Below are 17,000 nucleotides of genomic sequence, written 5' to 3'. Positions count from 1 at the left end.
TCCGCCTCGGATTTGGCACAAACCACTTTTAGTGCTTCCCAGCAATGGCCCCAGACCCGTCAACTCACCTGCAAAGAGGTAGAACAACACCCCCACAAGTGCTGAGTCTTTCTTCATTGGGCGTAAACCAGCCCTCTGCTTTGATGGAAATAGGAGTCTGGAGGAGGAGGATAGAGGAGCATGTTCTTCTGAACTTGTGAACCTGAGGAATGCAGACTGCGGCACCTTCAAATAAATTAGCAAACAAGTGAAGACAGTTCTGCTGATGGGCTTGTCTTTGTGATAATCTGATTAAAGTTTGAATTATATTAACTGTGCACAACAAAGAAAGACAGACACACAGGAATAAAAGTGAATAAGGATGAAAAAGAAAGTTATTGATTCGTTGTCTCATTTTCAGGGCTCGAAGTCGGAATCACGGTCCAGGAATAAGAATAAGGCTTCGTCATCATACTCTGCGAATTCAGCCCGGGTGAGGTCAGTGCCACCTGACAGAGTAGAAATTCCCTCATCTATGGTGCTGGCCACCTCCTCTTCATCCGGCACGCTCTCTCGTACTCTTATATCTGGTGGTATGAGGTGCTGATTCATCTTGATCATTGTTAACCTCTCCACATTTTTGGGCGAGAGGCGGCTCCGTTTGGGAGTTACAATCCCACCAGCCGCACTGAAAACCCGTTCAGAAGACACACTTGCGAGTGGGCAAGACAAGTAGTTTAAAGCCAGGTTGGTGAGCTGTGGCCACAATTCTTTTTTCCCATGCCAATACGCCAATGGGTCAGAATTAACATAGACCTCTGTGGAGTCATTCAGATAGTCCTTCACCATCGACTCAAGGTCCTCCTCCAAGGTTCCTCCACTTTGCGTAGCTCTTGCTGTGCCTCTGGCCTTTTGAGAACCAAACCCACGCAGAGCTAGCCAATCCTCTTCAGCCTCCAATGTTTCTGCTGTCTTTCGTGCAGATGATGCGGTTGCCGGTGTCTTTAACGGCTGAGAGGTCACTTGTGCCACAGCCACAGGTGCAGAAGTGGATTGTTTTGACTGGGGATGGCCTGCTGATGTACTGCCATTTCCTTCAATTTCCAGCCGTTCTGTTTCAAACTTCTTGGCTGACAAGGCTAGCCAACGTTTGTACTTTGTAACATCTTCATCAGCAAAAGGAAAGAATGCTCTGCCTGCCAGCGCCTTTTTGTAGCGTGGATCCAGAATAGTAGCACAAATGTAATGCTGTTCTGAGTGGATCTTTTGAAGACGTTCATCACCTTGTAGGAGCTCTAATAATTGCTCAGCCAGAAGCAAAGAAGAGTCTTTCTTTTTGTCATCTTTTCGAAACACAGAACACACCTCCTTCAGTTGGTCCTCCAGCATGTACAACAATGGGATAGCTTTTCCCAAATTAGAGTCCTCCTTGCTGACTGCACGCGTGAAGACCTCAAAAGGACGAAGCATGCGTGTTAGGCTTTCAACTATGTTCCATTGCGGCCCACCCATCCTCAGCTCCTCTATACCCTCTTTCAAGAAATATTGATCGAGTTGCGTATACTGCTCATACAGACGCTCAAGCATGTAGAAGGTTGAGTTCCAACGTGTTACCACCTCCTGGATGAGTGCTTTCACTGGCATTTGACATTGATATAGCATGCTCCTCAGCTGCTTGCGGGCCTTAAAAGAATGCCTGAAATGCTTGCAAATTTTTCGGCAGTTCTCCAATACACTGTACGCTGCACTGAGTTTATTACCCAAGAATTTTTGGACAACCAGGTTTATACAGTGCGCCAAACACGGCACTCTGAAATAGTAACCGTCCCTCATGGCCTTAACTATATTGGAGCCATTGTCCGTGGAAACATAACCAACCTTGCGTTTTAGTGGGGACAGACAGTTAAGGACCTTTGTGTTAAAGACATCCAAAATGTTTTCTGCTGTGTGACGTTTCTCCAAACCAAACATGGCTAGTGTTGCATGTTTCCGAGCACCTTTAAAAACAATGTTAGTGTCAACACCTGAGTTTAGCTTTGCTTTAGCCCCTGAAAAAGAGACCCAGTGTGCAGTGATGCACATGTAATCAGCGCCTGCGCCACTGGTCCACATGTCTGTTGTCAGATGTATAGTGTGAACAGCACTCTTCTGCAAAGCTGCCCCAATCGCCTTCAGAACATCTTCATGTAGTGCTGGAACCGCAACTCGGGCAAAATAGAACCGGCTAGGAACCTTCCATTTAGGGCAGAGCACTGCCACTAATTCTAGAAAACCAACCCCTTCGACAAAAGAAAAAGGGAGAAGGTCCAGAGCTAGCATTTTAGCCAGCTTAGTGTTATACAGACGGGTCATTGGGTGGTTGCGTTCATATTGCGCTTCTGTAAACAACATCTTTTTAATGTTGCCCTGGACCAATGATTTACGGGATGATGATCTCTTCGACCCAGTTACGCTCGCTGATGAACTTTTCCGCATTGATGTCTCACTCTCTCCCACACTCTTAGTGTGGCTCCCATGGGGTGTGCTGCTGACATGGGAACTGGGTGTAAGTGAAGTGTTTGGATCGTCTTCTTCTACCTCCTCGTCATCAGCAGATGACAAATCAACGTTTTCATTACGTGCAATTCCGGCTTTCTTGACCGCCTCTAGGTGCGGAAACCATTCGACAGGGTGCCTTCTCTCAAGATGACCTCTCTGGCCTCCGGTACCATAGTTAGAACCAAGCTTACCACGACTATATCGAAGCTTACAAAGGCTACAAATGGCTACGTTTTCCTTTTTTGGGCAAACACTAAAGAAGTCCCAAACTGGAGACTTGAAATGTCTTCGGGGGCCGCCGCCGGAGGAGGCGTCGATACTGGTGGTGGTGGTCCTGCTGCTAATGACAGATGAAGTGGAGGATGTGGATTGCCGAACTTCAGTACGTTTTGCACTTTCACCACCACGAATTGAGGTCGAGGACGAGGTGGGTACCTTCTTGCGAGGAAGAAATATGGAAGCGGTAGGTTTTGGTGTACTACTTAACTCCAAATCTAATGATTCCATTTCCATTGCCTCCTCGCCGACATCATCATCACGCTCAGCAGCTTCTCGGGATAGGGTCAAAATGTCTCTTTGCTGCATGCCCGGTGGGGCTGCAGTGACCTTTGTGATGACTGGCTCGTCGTCATCGTGAGAGGCTTCATCACCAGCAGTATCTGTCACTTCTTGTTGAGCCTCATCACACTCCATAGGTTTGAGTTTTTGGACGACCTTCCTTTTACGCTTAGGTACCGGTGGCAGATCATGGTGTGCCTCTGCCTCACTGTCAGACCGCAGTTGTCGTGGTTCCCAAGACAGATCACTTGCACCAGAACGAGGTGGGCTTGAAGAAGATGTAGACACCCCCCTTGATCTTTTCCTTGCTAGGGATGTGGAAGACAATGAATGATCATCAGGAGGAGTGGCTTCCAATGATACCTCAGCTTCATTGTCGATTTCCAAATGTGCCCCTACTTCGGGAGGAACAACTATTGTGGGCACTTGTGAACGTCCATGCACCTTTGCTTGCGCATCTCCTTTTGCTGCCTCTCCTTCCACATGTACTTGGGCGTGTACTTGCACATGGTGTTGTTGTTGCGGCTGTGGTTGTTCAACACTTGTCAGATGAGTTACAACAACCTGTGTTGATTCAGGGACATTGCTGCTACTTTCTTGCGATGAGCCAACATCACTGGTCGATGGTGATTGGAGAAGTACACTGACTGCCTCTGAAGCACTCAAGGGCTTTGACTTAAGTTGGCGTGGTGGTGGAGGCACTGAACCCAATGGAGCAGGGGTGCTGCTCTCAGGTTGGTCCCCAGCAGATCCTGCTGCTGCAGGCGTACTTTTTTTTTTGCTCCCAAAAAAAGTGGCGGGTGACACACCAGCCTCCTTGGTAACTTGCTTCTTCTGCTCCTTACTAGCAACTTTCTTGCTAGAGGAGCTACGGAGAACTTTCTTTGGGCCCATCTTCTTCAGAGCAGGTCAGACAGCAGGCCGCAGTTGCACGAATTGTAGAGTTGTCTGAGGCCAGACGTGACGTCGCGTGACGTTATGCTGCACACACACACCGCTGCAGGACTTCTTCCTGGCACTGGTGGTTCTCTTGAGTCTTGTGCACCTAAAAAAAATGGAAGACAGAGGAACATCAGTTCAGTTATAGAGCACAAAAAAATCGAAAAACACTGCAAAATCAGCACAATCCCAATCCATCCATGCCCTCCATAATGTTTAAATTCAAGACAACCCACAGAAAGACTAGGCCCATGCAAGACTCACTACCCCTGGGCATAAATAAAGGTTGAAAAGTAGGCAAAATGGTTGGAGGCCTAACAACAAAGCCTGCATTCAAAATGGCCACTTGCCTGCCAGCACATGGCCAGTGCCTGTAGCTGCACTCAAAATGGCCACCAGCCACATGGCATGTCCCTCCCCATGAACACCCCCAAAAATCGAAAAACACTGCAAAATCAGCACAATCCCATTCCATCCATGATGTTTAAATTCAAGACAGCCCACAGAAAGACTAGGCCCCATGCACCACTCACTACCCCTGGTCAAGGCCCCAACAACAGGTCAAAAATCGAAAAACACAAAATTTTACAAAAAAAAAAAAATCGAAAAACACAGAAAAATCAGCACAATCCCAATTCATCTATGGCCTCCATGATGTTTAAATTCAAGACAACCCACAGAAATACTAGGCCCATGCAAGACTCACTACCCCTGGCATAAATAAAGGTTGAAAAGTAGGCAAAATGGTTGGAGGCCTAACAACAAAGCCTGCATTCAAAATGGCCACTTGCCTGCCAGCACATGGCCAGTGCCTGTAGCTGCACTCAAAATGGCCACCAGCCACATGGCATGTCCCTCCCCATGAACACCCCCAAAAATCGAAAAACACTGCAAAATCAGCACAATCCCATTCCATCCATGATGTTTAAATTCAAGACAGCCCACAGAAAGACTAGGCCCCATGCACCACTCACTACCCCTGGTCAAGGCCCCAACAACAGGTCAAAAATCGAAAAACACAAAATTTTACAAAAAAAAAATTCGAAAAACACAGAAAAATCAGCACAATCCCAATTCATCTATGGCCTCCATGATGTTTAAATTCAAGACAACCCACAGAAATACTAGGCCCATGCAAGACTCACTACCCCTGGCATAAATAAAGGTTGAAAAGTAGGCAAAATGGTTGGAGGCCTAACAACAAAGCCTGCATTCAAAATGGCCACTTGCCTGCCAGCACATGGCCAGTGCCTGTAGCTGCACTCAAAATGGCCACCAGCCACATGGCATGTCCCTCCCCATGAACACCCCCAAAAATCGAAAAACACTGCAAAATCAGCACAATCCCATTCCATCCATGATGTTTAAATTCAAGACAGCCCACAGAAAGACTAGGCCCCATGCACCACTCACTACCCCTGGTCAAGGCCCCAACAACAGGTCAAAAATCGAAAAACACAACATTTTACAAAAAAAAAATTCGAAAAACACAGAAAAATCAGCACAATCCCAATTCATCTATGGCCTCCATGATGTTTAAATTCAAGACAACCCACAGAAATACTAGGCCCATGCAAGACTCACTACCCCTGGCATAAATAAAGGTTGAAAAGTAGGCAAAATGGTTGGAGGCCTAACAACAAAGCCTGCATTCAAAATGGCCACTTGCCTGCCAGCACATGGCCAGTGCCTGTAGCTGCACTCAAAATGGCCACCAGCCACATGGCATGTCCCTCCCCATGAACACCCCCAAAAATCGAAAAACACTGCAAAATCAGCACAATCCCATTCCATCCATGATGTTTAAATTCAAGACAGCCCACAGAAAGACTAGGCCCCATGCACCACTCACTACCCCTGGTCAAGGCCCCAACAACAGGTCAAAAATCGAAAAACACAAAATTTTACAAAAAAAAAAAATCGAAAAACACAGAAAAATCAGCACAATCCCAATTCATCTATGGCCTCCATGATGTTTAAATTCAAGACAACCCACAGAAATACTAGGCCCATGCAAGACTCACTACCCCTGGCATAAATAAAGGTTGAAAAGTAGGCAAAATGGTTGGAGGCCTAACAACAAAGCCTGCATTCAAAATGGCCACTTGCCTGCCAGCACATGGCAAGTGCCTGTAGCTGCACTCAAAATGGCCACCAGCCACATGGCATGTCCCTCCCCATGAACACCCCCAAAAATCGAAAAACACTGCAAAATCAGCACAATCCCATTCCATCCATGGCCTCCATGATGTTTAAATTCAAGACAACCCACAGAAATACTAGGCCCATGCAAGACTCACTACCCCTGGCATAAATAAAGGTTGAAAAGTAGGCAAAATGGTTGGAGGCCTAACAACAAAGCCTGCATTCAAAATGGCCACTTGCCTGCCAGCACATGGCAAGTGCCTGTAGCTGCACTCAAAATGGCCACCAGCCACATGGCATGTCCCTCCCCATGAACACCCCCAAAAATCGAAAAACACTGCAAAATCAGCACAATCCCATTCCATCCATGGCCTCCATGATGTTTAAATTCAAGACAGCCCACAGAAAGACTAGGCCCATGCTAGACTCAAATACCCCTGGTGAAAAGGCCACAAGTACAGGCCCAAAAATCGAAAAACACTGCAAAATCAGCACAATCCCATTCCATCCATGGCCTCTCCATGATGTTTAAATTCAAGACAGCCCACAGAAAGACTAGGCCCATGCTAGACTCAAATACCCCTGGTGAAAAGGCCACAAGTACAGGCCCAAAAATCGAAAAACACTGCAAAATCATCACAATCCCATTCAATCCATGGCCTCCATGATGTTTAAATTCAAGACAACCCACAGAAATACTAGGCCCATGCAAGACTCACTACCCCTGGCATAAATAAAGGTTGAAAAGTAGGCAAAATGGTTGGAGGCCTAACAACAAAGCCTGCATTCAAAATGGCCACTTGCCTGCCAGCACATGGCCAGTGCCTGTAGCTGCACTCAAAATGGCCACCAGCCACATGGCATGTCCCTCCCCATGAACACCCCCAAAAATCGAAAAACACTGCAAAATCAGCACAATCCCATTCCATCCATGGCCTCCATGATGTTTAAATTCAAGACAGCCCACAGAAAGACTAGGCCCATGCTAGACTCAAATACCCCTGGTCAAGGCCCCAACAACAGGTCAAAAATCGAAAAACACAAAATTTTACAAAAAAAAAAAATCGAAAAACACAGAAAAATCAGCACAATCCCAATTCATCTATGGCCTCCATGATGTTTAAGTTCAAGACAACCCACAGAAAGAATCAGTCCACCCACCACTGAGTACCCCTGGGAAAAGGCCCCAAAACAGCCCAAAAATCGAAAATCCCAAAATTTTAGTTGCAGCAACTGTAATGCCCCAAACAAACTTACTTGTAAAATTTCTAATCCAACAGTGATCCAAAGAAAGTCAAAAAGGCCTCAAATCCAAAGATCCAGCAGCATCCACAAAAGGTAATCCTTCCAGGTCCACATCCGAATGAAAAGTGACCAGGAGATGGACAAAGCACTGGGAGGAGCCTGCTGAACAGGAACAGGAAGTTGAAGACTATGGGGCACTTCCTTCCTCCCACCCCCCTGCCCCCCTCCCCAAAATGGACTCCTCGCTAAAAAAGTGCAGGCAAATGTCAAACTAAGGAGTTATTCACATAAAAATCATCATTTCTAGAAGGTTTATGCTGCTTGCTGGTGGATTTCTTGTGCAGAATTGCAAATTTATATTTTCGCGCGCCGCATCTCAAATCTCGCAATTGCGAAGTACCGCGAGACGTGATCTCGCCGTACTCGCGTTGACAAACTCTCGCTGGCAAGCCGCGATGACGTAATCGCGCTCGCCAATTCCCGCGGGATCACACAGCAAGATCCAAAATGGCGCAGCACTCGCAAACTATCGAAAAAAACAACTCGGCAAACGATGATAAACGCCGCGCGCCGCAAAAATTGTATCACCAACGCCGCGCGCCGCCAAAAAAATCCGCTGCGTGCGAATTTGCGGATTTTGCGGGAAATCCGCAAATCTCGCGGATTGCGGATTTCCCGAAAATCCGCAAAATCCGCGAGCGGAACGGATTTTCCGCCCATGCTTATTTCTAAGCCATAAAGTGCATAAAATGTATAAAATACATAAAATACATACAACGATAAAAGGATGACAAAAATACTCAACTGGTGCTTCTAGAATACGCCTACCCCGGTGTACCTAACCTAAGTCTGGTAAGAGGGAGGGAGTATAAGAGGAGGAGTTTAAGTCTAGGAGTTCTCTCCCAGGAATCTGATTCCGATAATTCTCTAAGAGGTCTAATCAGCTCCGTACCTTTGTTCTAGAATGAAGGAGGTCTTGTATCTCGTTCTCGGTACTCGATTTTACAGATACCCGCAAGGTTAGCCTGGAAACACTGGAGCTGGATTTCTCGGCAGGAGAAATGACAGAGTCTCGCAGTGCGTCTGCTGGAGGGTCGGCTTCCTTCGGCACTTGCTGCTGCAGGGCGTTGGGCAAGTAGATAGTCGATCTGCTCCAAACCACAGTGTGTTTGTTTAGGCAAATCAAGGCATATTTATACTTTGAAGGTGCCGAGTTTGACGCATGTTTGGACTTAATAACGTCATTCAAAGGCTCATTTCTTGGAAAACGCCGGGAGTTCTAGGAGAACTTAATATTCAAGCAGGGGGAAGTCCCGAGCTGCTGAAGGCGGGTTTTTCCAAGAAAACGTTGTTAATTCTTGGAGCTTAGTGGAAGTATCCATGCCGTATTTGGGCTGTATGGTTTAGGCCAAATATGGTAATGATTTCTATGCCTATATAAGGAAATGATAAAGTATACCTATATAAGGGCATGAATCAAGAAATTTATACTAGGGTCCGAGATTCATTTACAACAATATAGCTCACCACGGAGCCTCGCCCATAGCTCCGGAGTCATTCTTCACAGCCTCACACAACACTGGAATACGTCAGGCCAACCCACTCCGCTTACACTTACAGGAAAAGACAACAACGCTACATGGCCCAGATTTTTATTGTAGTGATCTGCTGGTCACAGGTCTAGTAGTCAGAATCCGACAGCCACTCCCTCATGGCTGGTATATACCCACATCACACCCATCTAGGCGTCACAAGACAGGTGACCCTACCAATAAAAAAGACCTGGCACAAGTGCTCTATGCCATTTTAGAGTTGCTCCCATCCCATGCGCTGTGATGGCCCGTCCTGGTGGTCCGGACACCTCCTGTAGGCCCGAACCATCGAACAGGGGGACCCACCAACACGTGCGTGCCTTCTTAGGTCACTGAATTACTGGTACCGCAAGGACTGAGCGGGTGAGCATCCTGGGATGATAATCGGTGCACGAGTATGTCCTTTGCCATAGTGATATCACGACTCAGCACCAAATGGGAGACTTCTTGGTGGCAGAGCAGGATTGCATGATTTAGAAGGTGCCCTGTCCGCGAACAGGTGAGCAGTGAGGCCTGGATGCGCAGCGGAGGGTGTAGATGGGGTGCAGCAGACTGGATACAAAAAGGCGACACAGCAATATAGGCGTACACAGTCCTATATACCGTCTTATTGCATTTTGATTTTTTTTCCAATAGCAGGACACTTTTTATAGTCAGCCGAATGTGGGTCGCTCCCACATCTGTAGCAATGTAGATAAGTATTTTTTTTATACTATGTACCCTTAAATTTGCCGTCTTATTTTGACAACCATTCCTTTCTCAGTTCTTTTAGGACTCACGCCTGTGTTGCTGTACGCAGTAATACTCATGCCTTTGTTGCAGTGCGCAGCACGAGATATTTTGTAAGTGAAAAAACAGAGATTTAAACCTAACCAAGGAATCACACACGGTTGTGCATGTGCGTTTCCTTCCGTGCTACCCCATTGGCCTTTGCGTGTGACTTATTCTAAAAGACTACACGCAATTTGCCAGAGGCGGGTGCATTGCTCCGCCCATGGCCTATTGGTGTCTATTGCGTGCTTCCTGCGCGTAATGGACACCAATAGTACATGGGGTTTCAATTATCATTCCCAGACATGGGCATGATAATTGAAACCACGCTGCGCACCACTTGTTTCCTATAACCGGATGGAAAACATTACTACTTCTGGTAATTGTTGCTAAATCGAAGCCCATTAAAATACTTGGGACCATGCAGATGGTTATGATTTTAATGGGGGGGGGGAGTGGTGCAAGAGGGCAGTGTTATTATACTCCACATTAAGATAGTGGCAATTACCAGTCATGACATCTTCCTTTGTGTTATTCCTGTTAAAGAATCAGTGTCATACATAATAGTTTCTGCAATATCATTTTAAGTTGAACTCTATCATAGAACAAGCACTTGCAATGCAATAAGTTTCGCATTATTAAAGTTTGAGCTATTGGCATTGTTAAATAATGCAACACCAATGGCTCAAACTTTAATAATGCGAGACTTATGGCATTGCAAATGCTTGTTTTTAAGGAGGTAAGGTGTATAACGAGCATCGAAGTATGGACACCCGAGCGTGACATTCTTGTCACAACTCGTGGCTGCTTTGCGCCGCTTTCGGAATGTTATGTTTTAAGTATGAAAAGGTTGAGAAGTAGAAATTAACGACTGTTCAGTCATTCTTGCTTTAAATGTGTTGCATACAAGACATGTTCTGATGATCAATTTACATGAACAGAATTACCGTCTCTGTCTTTTCATTCCTGCATACTGGACTTTTCTACAATCACTAATTCTCTACTATCTTTTAGATGTGGAGCTTCAGGGTGTACTATGTCCCGGTACATGGTGAGAGACACAGCGGTGACAGAAAGGTGAGCTGCGAATATTCTCTTCAGTGTCACTCTCTCACTCGCCCTCTTCTTTTCTCTTTTGATGTACGAATGACGCACAATCTTATCTTCCTTTCTATCTAACAGGTTGTGTTTCACAAATTGGCGTCCCCCCCAACACCACCAGAGCTCAACACCTGTGGAATCTGGGATGATGCGTGGCCATCCTAACAATGCCTGAGATGGTTGCTTCGGCACGTGGTGGACCCTCTTCAAAACACTGCAGTGGCAGACGTGAGCAGAGAAGCTTCTTTCCGCAGCAGGGAGAAGTCACCTCTGAGCAGTTCGAGTGGATAATGTGCAGCAACCTGACTGCGTAGGAATGGACAATCACCTCCGGGCAGTGGGAGTGCATGGGGTGCAGCAGTCTGGGTGCGCAGTAACGGACACTCACCTCCGGGCACTGGGAGTGGATGAGGTGCAGAATGGGAAGTCACCACTATGCAGAGGGAGTGGATGGGATACAGCACCCTGGGATGAAAGAGCGCACAAACACCTCCTTGCAGGGGACGTTGATGGAATACAGCAGCCTGGGTGCGCAGAGGCGTAACATAGAAATATGCATGTGCAGTTGTATGTAGTCTCCAATTACTAATTGTATACTATATTTCAGATCACTAAACTTGAGGGGGCACAATTTCCCGGCGCGTGGTTGGACACGCCGGTGCAGAAAGGTGAGCTGCAATAGATTTTCTCCAGTGTCAACACTCCCTCTCCTGCTCCATCTCTTCCTTTCTCTCTCTCACACTTTCTCTATTTCTCTGTCTCTTCCTCTCTCTGTCTCATTCTTTCTTTCTCTCTCTTCCTCTCTCTCACTCTTTCTCTCTTTCTCTTCCACGCTCTCACACTGTTTCTCTTTCTATTTTCAAGTTGTGAACCCTGCTGTCCACAGTGCAGATTGATAAATCATGGCTCAATTCAAATCTGTCTGCAGTGTAAATCCAAAGCAGAATTCAGGTTGTTAGCTCTGTTGACTGTAGTGTTTGCAGCAGGTAAGCAGAGCGGCCTAGGTGCACAGGGCCTCCAATTGAACTCAAGAGGAGTGAGATGCATCAGCGTCACTACGCAGATGCGAAAAAAATATATTGCTGTGCATAATGATGTGATCTCTCACCTCATTCAGTCTCATCTCTGTCGCATTTTAAAGACCTGCTGGACCATAATGTAGGCCTGAGCCAGCGAGCAGCGCGGCCATACAGACACCTCTTCGGGGCAGTGTTGCGAGAGGGGTGGGATGCATCTGGCAGAGTGCGCACATGCGAATAAGCAATATTGCCAAGTGTTATGTTGTGATCTTTGACCTCATTAAGGGCCAGATGTAGGAGCCCTAATACCGGTCGTAAACGGCAGATTTCGGCCGTTTCCGACCGGTATTAGGGTTTTCAGATGTAGGGGCATGTATTTTAAGAATCGGTAATTTTACCGATTCGGTAAATATACCGATTCTGTAAAATACCGAATTGGTATATTTACCGAAACGGTAAATCCATATGTAGGTGACACTCCTAAGAGTGCCACAGGCCCTTAAGAGTCGGTATTTTACCACACAATCCTATTGTGTGGTAAAATACCGAATTCAGGTGTGCATGCACATCTGTGCATGCACACCTGTGCAATGTGACACACAGACATGCCCTTAGGGCATGTCTGTGTGCCACATGGCACAAATGCCTGTATTTGGGGTGCTAGAGGGTGTCAAAGTGACACCCCCTGCACCCTTGCTGGAATCGGTATTTACCGAATCGGTAAATATTGATTCGGTAATGCCCATTGATTCCTATGGGCATCAATGCCCATAGGGATCAATGGGCATTACCGAATCGGTATTTACAGAATCGGTAAAGACCGAATCTTAATGATTCGGTACTTACAGATTCTGTAATACCTACACCCCCCCCCTCTATTTTACCACTTCTTAAATACCGAATCGGTAAAATTTGGTATTTAAGAAGTGGTAAAAGAAAATTACCTATATCTAGGCCTAAGTCACATAGGTCTAATTTTATGGACTTACTGGACTGTACTATAGACCTGAGCCAGCCGGCAGCGCTGCCCTACAGACATGTGGCGTTGGCTTTTAGGACATTGTAGTTAGCTCCTTACTGAGTGTACATGCACACAGGCTCCCGCCACTCCATTACACGCGTACATTAAGCTTCTACCATGCGCTCTATTCCTTTCTATGTAAACTTTACCATAACATATTATTATTGAACCTTGTGTATTCTCGTGCATTCCAACTCCTCTTTGAACCACGATTACCACTAACGGTTGATCGTATTTTAAAAACGAAGGATGCACTCAACTCCTATTTTCTATCATGATTAAAATAAATCTTCATTTACCTCCAGGCGTTTCCACCATTAAATTATTTCTCCCTTTACAGAAATTCATTGATTGGCTGAAAGGGGCTGAGCAGGAACTCTCTCCTGCAATGATGCCCTGAGCATTCTAACACCTTCCATGGCATTATCAAGACACTGTTCCATTATGGAGACCTGCTCTTCCATACACATGTATCACGGAGATTGCACCAACACGTCATGGGACACACCAGTGGTGGCAGGTGAGCTGTGAAGCCTCAGTGTGGAAGACCTACAATGGAGCACATTGCAGGGGAAGGGACTGGGGTGCAGCACTCTGGGTGCATAGGTGAATGCAAGCGGTTTTCCAGTAAATAATAATGTAGGACTATATTATCAAAGAACGGTGAGAATATTATCGCCACTTTACAGACAGGAAACTGCTGCTAAAGTGATGATAAGGGGTTGATAATATGCCCTTGTGAATTCCCATAGAATCCCAGGTTCACACCAAAACCTGTACTTCTAAGGGAATTCACAACAGCATATTATGAACCTCTTATTGCCGCTTTAGCAGCAGTTTCCTGCTGCTAAAATGGCGATAATGTTATCTCCCTTCCTTCATAATATGGCCCATAATCTCCGCCTTCATGTATTTCATTTTAAGGACTTCTTAAACCACACTCTATCTCGCAGATTTCTGCGTCCTAGACAAACGGGTGACGGAGGATAAAGAGCAGGGGCTGAGTGCAATAGGCCGACGCTCTATCTCCTCCTGCCTCTCTTCTTTTAACTCTCCCTCCCCTTCTCACTTCCACCCACTGCCCCGCCCTTCCATTTTCACTATGGTCCTTTCATTCGAACTAGCTTTCTTTACCTTTTCCACATAGCACACCTACTTATATTTCATTTTTATCTTGCAGGTTACCTACGCTGCTTCCACTGGGGTCCAACCCACCTTTTTTTTTATTATACTTTTCTGTTAAAGTTACATTTCTATTTATTTCTGTTTTAATAAAGGTTACTTTAAAAAAAAATAATAATAACTGAGCGTATATGTCTTCTTTTTGTGACAACACTTGACTATTATTTATTGTGATAATCATCTATTTATAGAATTTTTTTAAATCAATACTATTTAACATGACAGTGCACCTACAAAAAATAATGTAACTAACTGTTAGGCACATAAATCCTGGGTAATTATACAACTGCAAGACTTTTATGAATGCATTACTTTATAACACCATAAGTACTGCCCATGTGATTTACAAAACAAATAAGGCACTGCCTAGCACCACCGAGGCTTCAGGGACTGCTGAGGCACAACCTGCATATTTGAATAAAATTCTGAGTATAACGTTCCCCGGACTTAAGTTAGCCTCGAACTCCTCAAACAATTAGTAAATAATACCCGGGAAGGTGGCACTCTCCTAGACTGCAAAACGTCTCTGTACCCTTACGTGCCCAATTCACATGTGACATTAAGACAATACTTAATTTGTAAAAGAATAAGCGCCGGGCTCAAAGTTTTGCTACTAAAAGAATGGTATTTATGACAGGAAGTGTAATACCCGGGCTGACTCTTTAGCAGTTCTTCTACCTTTTCAGAGGTGCTGGCTATAGGGAAGCCGTCATATTTACCCAGGGGCCTCTACATGACAGAGGTGAGATCAAACAGAGATGGAGCGCTGCGTACATAAGGAACAAAAGAAGTACACAACTCTTCCAATTAACCACAAGAGAGGGCGTGAGCAGCAGCCACTGGTGTTACAAAACTCATGTACAATTTGCCTACTCTATACTCAGCAGTGGGCCATTCGATCACAATCAGACACTGCTGTTTCATGTTTTGTGAAACACTTCACAGTGTGAGCTTCACTAAATACTTTGTGGCAATTTAAGTGGGAGACGGGATTGTCGATATTCCAAAACTTGAAGACTCCATAAACAAAATTACCACCTACCACTAATTTTTATTCTCCCCGGGGACCCCATCCCCAGGGGCCTATAGTCAACGTTAGGGACTGTGGGGGGAGCCCCAATGCCCCCATGGTCCCAGCCTACTCCCTGCATCCTTCGGAAGCTGGCATTGCTTTTCCACACAGGGAACTGGTAACATGCAGCTCCAGTGGGGAAAAGCAATCTGCTTTTCATTTTGAAAGAGAGAGCACTTTCCCTGTTCTCTCTTTCAAAAATCCAAACCAAGTTTGCTATGGCAGGGCGGGAGCCTCAGCTCCTACCCTGCCATAGCAAACAGCAGTGTCCCAAGGTGGACATCTGGAGACACTGCAGAAGCTGCCCCTGGGGGGTGGCGGTCCCCAGGGCCCTCGACAGCTCCAAGATGGAAGTCACGCGGCCCCCCTCCCAAAATAAAAAAGCCCTGGGGGGTGCTGATTCCCGAGGCTTAGGGGGCCTTTGAGCCCCCCCACCCATTTCTTTGAAAGCCCCGGGGAGTAGCGGTCCCCAGGGCTGGGGCGCCATTGAGCCCCCACCCATGTATTTTACGGGAGGAGTGGCCTTTGAGCCCCCCCCACCCATTTATTTTGTAGCCCGAGGGATGGCAGTCCCCATCAAATGTAATATTTTAGCCCCCGGGAGGGGGCTAAAATATTTTTACGGAGGATCCACGCACCCTGCGCACATTTTCCCATTTTTAAAAAATAAAAAAATAAAAAATTAGGCCCCTGGGGCACCTTGTGGGACCCCCTAAGCAGGTCTAGAGGGTCAGGAATATTTCTACCCTGCCGCTTTATACAATTTGCACACTTGTTCCACTGATTTCTTGAGCCTCGATTATACCGAGGCACAAAATGGCTGCCAACACTTCCTAGTTTGAAATGTTAACAAACAGTTGACAGCCAAATAAAATGCAGCTCGTGATCGTAAGGGTGCGCTCAGGTTGCGCAGATCGTCCGCGGCCATAGATATATCTATGATTTTACTTTAGATTTTCTCAGCAATTACTGAACTAATTCACAATGCCAAAAGGCACAAGTCTGAACCAAGGTCTACCTCTTTGCCAAATTTGGTGTAATCCGTTCAGCAGGTCAGGCTGTAGTTGCCATTAACGGTTCCATTGGAAAATTGCATGGGGAAAACACATTTTGGGACTCCCCTTTTTTGTCAGCTCCCGCTTGACAAATCACCCCCGGACTTTCAGGGTATATATCATCTAGGTTTTGGCGAGTTTCCCTCTTGGCTGCCAGAACGCTGGTGGTGCTGTTTAAGACAGTGCTTTACCACATGCTGTTAAAAATGAAAGAAAGGCTCCAAGCAGCAATAAATGGACCCCACAGCACTCATGTGCAGTTGTAAAGTAGTTTATTCCATGCTATGGCAGTGGCAGAAGCGCCAAAGCATTTCGGTGCAAAGCATGCACCTTGGTCACGATGATGACCATGTTTTCACATCCAAAGAGCTCTTTGTTCATCTCTAGACCACCTTGCTGCAAAGTCTAAGATCATGTTGTTTTTAAATAGTGGTTCAATATTTAGATTTTTGTTTCAGGCCTTGAATGAACTTTTGTTTAAAGAAGTTTGTTTTTTATAGGATTTTTTACAGGAGGATTCACAGACTAGAAAAGCAATAAGGGGCAACCTGGTAGTGGTATCAACCATGGGCGGGGCTAAGCATGTAGAGGGAGGCGAGCCCCGGAGCTCCTCCGCGGTCGCCCTCCATAAACATCGATCCTGGCCAGCAATCCTGGAACCCAGCGCCACAGTCTGCGCATGAAGGTCCGGTGCCCCTTTTAAGAGGGTCGACGGAGCCTGGAAGGGCCTAGAAGGGCCGAAAATTGGGGTTCTTACCTCTCTCCCTGCTCGTGAGATCTGCA

Source organism: Lissotriton vulgaris, chromosome 7 (assembly GCF_964263255.1).
Source record: "Lissotriton vulgaris chromosome 7, aLisVul1.2, whole genome shotgun sequence".
NCBI lineage: Eukaryota > Metazoa > Chordata > Amphibia > Caudata > Salamandridae > Lissotriton > Lissotriton vulgaris.
This window is presented reverse-complemented; position numbering follows the sequence as displayed.